This window comes from Microtus ochrogaster, chromosome 16 (genome assembly GCF_000317375.1).
Source record: "Microtus ochrogaster isolate Prairie Vole_2 chromosome 16, MicOch1.0, whole genome shotgun sequence".
NCBI classification, from domain to species: Eukaryota; Metazoa; Chordata; class Mammalia; order Rodentia; family Cricetidae; genus Microtus; species Microtus ochrogaster.
The window spans coordinates 34,293,359-34,299,920 of NC_022018.1; the positions used below are offsets into that span (position 1 = coordinate 34,293,359).

General features: G+C 42.7%; 1 long non-coding RNA gene across 1 annotated transcript in view; it reads right to left on the bottom strand.

Annotated features, from left to right (window-relative positions):
• LOC113456803 overlaps window positions 1–6,562 on the bottom strand; it is a 74,482-nt gene that overhangs the window by 14,005 nt on the left and 53,915 nt on the right. Inside the window, exon 2 of the long non-coding RNA XR_003377541.1 lies at window positions 5,589–5,697. This is a non-coding gene — a long non-coding RNA (uncharacterized LOC113456803). The remainder of the gene's footprint in view (window positions 1–5,588; window positions 5,698–6,562) is intronic.

Genomic DNA, 6,562 nt, shown 5'->3' on the forward strand with positions numbered 1-6,562 from the left:
AGGCAAGGCAGGCTTTTCTGACCGCACTTCTGGTCAGTGAACTTTTCACCCCAACTTCAGTCCTGACTTGTCTGAGGCCAAAAATCAAAGCAGGAAGCAATGTGCCACTTGAGAATGCACACAGGGATATTTGAAAACAGAGGAACAACTTACAGCACCTTAGACCTAGCAAAGTCAGTTGTAGAACCATGAAGGCCAGTTTTTCTCTTTAACAAACCAGGAAGCTGGAAAGTAGGAGAGGATATGTGTTGAAAGACAGGCTGATTTCACTAGATTAGCACCCTGAGGGGAGACAGTAGAGTCTGTGTGGCCCTCACCAGCTTTTATTCAATACACAAAACACAAAGCACACTAAAATTTCTATCCCCAAATAAGTGAATACTGCCTTTCTCATGAGGGAACCTTTTGGCATCCTTAAGCCAATGGCTGAACCTTCAGAGAAAGTATTTAGCTATACACTAAACCCAAACTTTCTCAGAATTAAACACTTCTGGGCTAAAGGGCAGATGATACTCAACAAGACAGAGCTCTCTCCACGTTATGCATACATCCATGTGGAAAGGAAAGAAGGCGTGGCCTTCTAGTTCCACTTTATGGTTCTGTCTCCCCGCCATCACCAAGGCCGCCATGAACAGACAACAGTATTGCAACACCACCGCACTGTGGTGGCTACAGTTGGGACCTGGAGTATCCTCCACGGGCCTTTGTATTAAAGGTTTGGTCACCAACCTGTGAAACCAAAGGGAGGTGGTAGAACCTTTACAAGGTAAGGCCTATAAGGAAGAAGTTAGTCCACTGGAATGCCTGCCCTTGAAGGGGTACTGGGACCCCCAGCCACCAACCCATCTTATCTCTCTTCCCTTCCTGGCCATCATAGGGAGAAAAGGCCCCTTCTACCAGCCTCTAGCACCGTGGTACTCGGTCCCTTCTCGCACCATGATACACGCTGATGCTATGCGTCCAAAGCAGGGACAAGAGTCCATGAAGTGAGACCTCTGAGATTGGGAGCCTAGGCAAGTCTTTCCTCGGTATACACTGATTGCTTCAGACAGTGGCACAGCAATGGAAAGCGACAATCTCGTGTAAACCAGAGGATGGATTTTGTGCACGGAGACCAAACAGCCCACGGCAGCTGCCTAGGTTTGCCATGGGCATCTGCCAAGCCTATAATCAACACTGTACCTATAAAGCAGAATTGTTAGCTATTTAAAACAGGGGCTGATGATGAGTCAGCTTAGCAGGAGAAGGAGCTTAATGCCAAGCCTGGTGTGCTGAGTCTGATTCTGGGGACCACTTGGTGGAAGGAGAGCACCAACCCCTACAAGCAAATGTGTGTGCGTGCACACACACTAGATACGTAAACAAAGGCAATAACACATGGGGAGAAAGAGTTAACTATAACGAAAGCATGCCAGGTCCCCCAGAATCCATACCACGCAAGGCATCTAGAAGACAAGTCAACTGTGTGAAGGAGGAGTAGCAGCATTGGGTCTACCAGGTAGGAAGAGGGTGGAGAAGAGGCGGCTGTTCAGGGATAACAGAGACAGGCAGGTGACCATAGGTACATTCACAGTATTTTCTAATCCAGTTGCTGAGTGAGTGAGGAGAGCGTTACATGAAAACTGGATAAAGTTTATACCTAATTAAAGCCCAAATTACCTTAAAAGTGGGTTTTTTTTTTTAAATGTTAGGAATGGAGTTTTAAAGGTTGTATTGTATTGTTTTTCTTTGGATAGGAATGTGTATGGTGTACATATTTAAAAAATACTTCTCAGTTACTTGCAGGGTCTAAATACCACAAGAAGTCAAATAATACTGGCTCCTTGCCATCTTCACTCAGTGTCAAAAGACTTTTATTAAGTACACAGTATCACAGAGTATCACACTCTATCTTCCACACAAAGCTACATGTTCAAATTTTCTTCCTAGTTTTTCTATCATATTTATATATAAAACCAAAAATATATAGCTGCCAGTCATATCTAAACTCAACATGAGTTTAAAATACGTAGCTGACTTGAATGAATATTTCATAAGAAAACTCTCATATTCATCATGAAGTTATTGAGCTATTTTCTCAAGTATTGATCGAGGACAATTTTAAAACCACTAGCATTTGTTCAATGCCATATGTCATTAAATTTATTTATATCAAAACACTCTACAAGGAAAAGTAATATATTTATTTTATATAGAAAGAAAGATTCTTAAGGACTAATTTGCCAAAAATGACAATTCTGCCACACTGTGCCACTACATTAAAAGCATCCACCGCCTTCCAGTTAGATGATAATGATAACATAGCCACTGTAAGCATGTCTGCACATTCTTTTTTTTTTTTTCAGTATTCATTCCTGGCTCCTATTTAAAGCTAGAGTTTGTTACCAAAGCTGAAGAAAAATCTTAGAGGAATGAGAGAAATGCGAGCGGAATTCCAGGCAGCAATGCAGGCATGCTCAAGTGCGAAACAGGAGAGGAACATCTGCCAAGTTCATCTCGGCCCCGCCTGATACTATCTCACTGATCTGAGTCCAATCTCTCTCTCCCACTTGCTTCCCTTCTTCTCTCCCTCCCCCACTTCCTCTCTGCTCCAGAAGCATGTAAAAATCAGAGAGCAGTAGCTGGTGAAACTCCTGGAAAGACACCGAAAACATCATAGAGCAAGGAAGCGCTCTCTGGTAGCTTTATTTCAGGTAAGAGAAATTCTAAAACAAATGTTTACAGGATCATAAATAACAGGAAAAAAAATTACCCAAATACTGACTATCAGGTCAAATATTTGGGGGGGGGGGAGAATCACCAAAAGAGCTAATTTTAAAACATCACTGAATCCATATTTATACATAGGACATTATAATTTAGTATGAGTCAAATGTGACATTAGAGGCACTTTCTAATTTAATGTTATACTTTAGGTCTTTAATTATGTTTGATTCAGCATCCACCTTTGTTGTGAAGCACCAGTTCCTATCTATTCAACATGGATGTTAGCAAATCTACCTCCTAACACTTTAAGGACAGTGTCTGCACTCAGCATTATTTCTCAAGACCACAGACTTCATTCATGACACTGACCTTGACTCCCCTTCACATCTGGAAACTTTTTAGTCTAGCGTGTGTAACTGGCGTTATTTGTGAAACGTACCAGGGCTCTCAATCAGCCCTGCTTTTACCAGTCAAATAGGATGGCCTGGACATTCATCATCGGATGAGCGCAGGAAGAGAAGGTGCTGTATATCTACAGTGGAGTTTAATTCAGACAGCAAAATATGTTATTTGAAGGGAAAAATGGATGGAATTATAGATCATCATATTAAAGACACTAAGCCAGGCCAAGAAAGACAAACATTACCATGCTTCTCTTATGTGGAATCTGAGTTCCACATGCACACGCACACACACACACACACACACACACACACACACACACACACACACACACCAGTACATGCGACATGGAACTAGCAAAGGGACCTATTTGAGAAAGAGAAGGAGAGAAGTAGGATGTGGGAGGAAGAAAAGGAAGGCTCTGGGGAGTTAAAGTAACGATGGTCACTGGATTTTTCTTTTGTATATCTCCAAGGCTTTTTTTTTTCACAACATCTGCTAAAGTCTGAAACAGAACTCTCTTAGCATAACAGTAATGAGAACATGGTTTTCTAGAAGTCAGGCACACAAGCGAGTCATTCTGTTTCCGCTCCCTGACAAGAATGCGTCAGCTGAAGCATGTGTCTGAAGAACAGTGTCCTTCGACAGCTCCGGCACCGAAGTGAAACGGAGTCTATGAAGGCCGGACCTACAAGCTCCTCTAACATCTAAGGGAAAAAAGAAAGGAGACCAAAATAACTGCGTGAGGCATTGTGTTAAAGTGGGAGATGCCACAGGAAATATTTTAGGGCCCTCTCCAACAGCTTCACACCCTGGTGGAGGAGATAAAGTTAACAGACAATTAAAATTCAGTGCTAGGAGGGACGTCACAAGGATAAGCACAGGGCATGACGGCATGAAGGAAGCACAGGAGAGGGTGAGTCAGGGCGCTCAGGAGAGCTCACCAGGGGAAGTGCCCGACCTCCAAGACACACATGCTCTGTGTCTATTAGGATGGCCATAACAGTGACAGACAGCAGTGTCTGCTGAGAGGACAGAGAAAACGCTGAGTCCTCGGACATCCTAGGTGGGAAAAGAAACTGGTATGACCTTGGTTTTCCATAGCTGAGGAGATAGGCCAATCTGCAAAGTACTTGCTTTGCCAGTGTGAGGGCCCGAATTCAATCCACACAACACACATAAAGGCTGGTTACAATGGCATATGTGTATAGTCTCAGGGAAGCAGGAACGAATCAGTGGTTATGGCTCCTTTAGCCAGCCAGCCATTGAGCCTAACCCAGTAGTGTTCAACCTCTGGGCCACGACCCTTTTGGCCTATATCTACTATATATAACTAATATGAGTTATATATATATATGAGGCACACAAACTAATATGAGTGACAAATCTTTACAGGATACAGGAGCATTATCCCTCAGCACCTCAGGGCCCACAAAGTGCAAGAAAAGAACAGAATCCTTCAAGGATTCTGACGTCCACATGCACACAACGGCACATGCACATCCACACATACGTACACATCTACAGCATTCATGAATTAATACTACGTGCATACATAAATAATTAGGATGACTTTTATCAAAGAAAGAAAGAGGAAGGGGATGGGGGTACCAAAATGTGGGAAGACAGGACTTGAGATGTGGCTAGCTTGCCACTGATGACAAAGGCAGTGTGGGAGTTCTGGCCAGCTGCTGGAGCATGGGAAGGGAGCGAGAGGGAGAGGCTAGCTACAACTGCTTTTCTGGCTGACTGAGGGGCCCGATGAGAAAGGGTAGACAGCCTGAGCTGAATGCAGGAAGTTAAGAACAACCCCAGAGAAAAAAGGGAGAGAAAAAATAGAAAATAAAGCACGCTTGGAAACTTCTCACATCCACCCTTTACAAAAATGTTTTCCGTGCTGAACACTAGAGAACAATTTACTTGGGCACAAATTGATAAGGGGCGTCTTAGAAGAGACCCCACCCCGATTCAGTCCCTTGGATCCTTGAATTCTTAGGAGGTGAGCAAATCCAGACTCATTTCCTGTTGCTTTTTAAAGCAGTGTTTGCATTTTTCAATGTTTTCCTATAGTTTATCAGCTTCTTCAGGCCTGCAGTGGGCGGCCTCTTAAGTTTGTTTTCCTTCTGTAATATCATATTGCAAGCACTGTAAACATTGTAAGTGGATATGAAGATACTTACTATGAAGATTAAAACAATATTAAAGAGAAACTGTTCCCTACATTCATTGCAATGTATATTTCTCCCTCTCCTTTTGAATTTGTATTTCATCATGATTTTTATCAACATTAAGAAACCAGAACTCTGGCTGGGGGTGTAGCTCACCTGCTTAGCAAACAGGTAGGCCTAGGTCTGATTCACAGCACAGTATATGCACACCCAAAATGAATCTATTCAGTGGATTGTATGTATCCATATACGCATAGGTTCCTATGCTTCCAAAACTAGTAATACACATTTAAGTAACAGAAGAGGCTGTACCTTCATTGGGCAATGCTGACAGCAAGTCTGAGGCTGAAGAAGTCAGAGCAGCCACAGCCACGGCTTGAACTCAGTGAAGAATGGAAGGGGCTGCCCTGGATAGATCCACCTGTAAAGAAAAGCTGCCGTTTTATTATCGCCTGGAGTGTGTGTGTGTGGGGGGGGGGGTGTCTCAAAATTACAACTGAGTCACAGTCGTGTCCCACATCCATACACTGACCTTCTGAAGCTTTGGATAGTGTTTTATGCATCAAAATTCGAGAAGGAATTCATAATGTAATTTTTCTGATTTATTAAGTTGTGCCTAACCATACATGTATGGGTGTATGCATGTGTGTGTATGTGTGTGTATATGTGTGTGTATATATATGTATGTGTGTGTATATATGTGTGTATATGTGTATATATGTGTGTGTATATGTGTATATGTGTGTATATGTGTGTGCATATGTGTGTATATATATGTGTGTGTGTGTGTGTGTGTGTGTGTGTGTGTGTGTGTGTGTGTCTGTAGGACTTATCAAGCACTATCTGTACTTTCAGGCAGGTGATCTTGGATGAGGCCTCCATGGGTGAGGAGCCAGGAGTACAACAGGACTTCAAAATGTGATTTCCACACATTGGACATTAGCTAATATTTACAAGGCTTGTGTGAAAGAAATACCTTTCACAACTTCATTTCTTTCTTATTTCAATGCTACACCTATAGCCCCAGCAGTTAGAAGGCACAGGGTTGCAAGTTCAAAGACAACCTAGGCTACACCGGCAGACCTCCCATCTAAAATAAAAAAAATAAATAAGATAAAAACACCTGGTAAGTGATACAATGGGAATACTTCTGTACACAGGGAGATAAAGTGGGGATACACTTGTATACAGGGAGATACAGTGGGAATACGCTGTGCACAGGGAGACACAGTGGGAATATGCTGTACACAGGGAGATACAGTGGGAATATACTGTACACAGGGAGA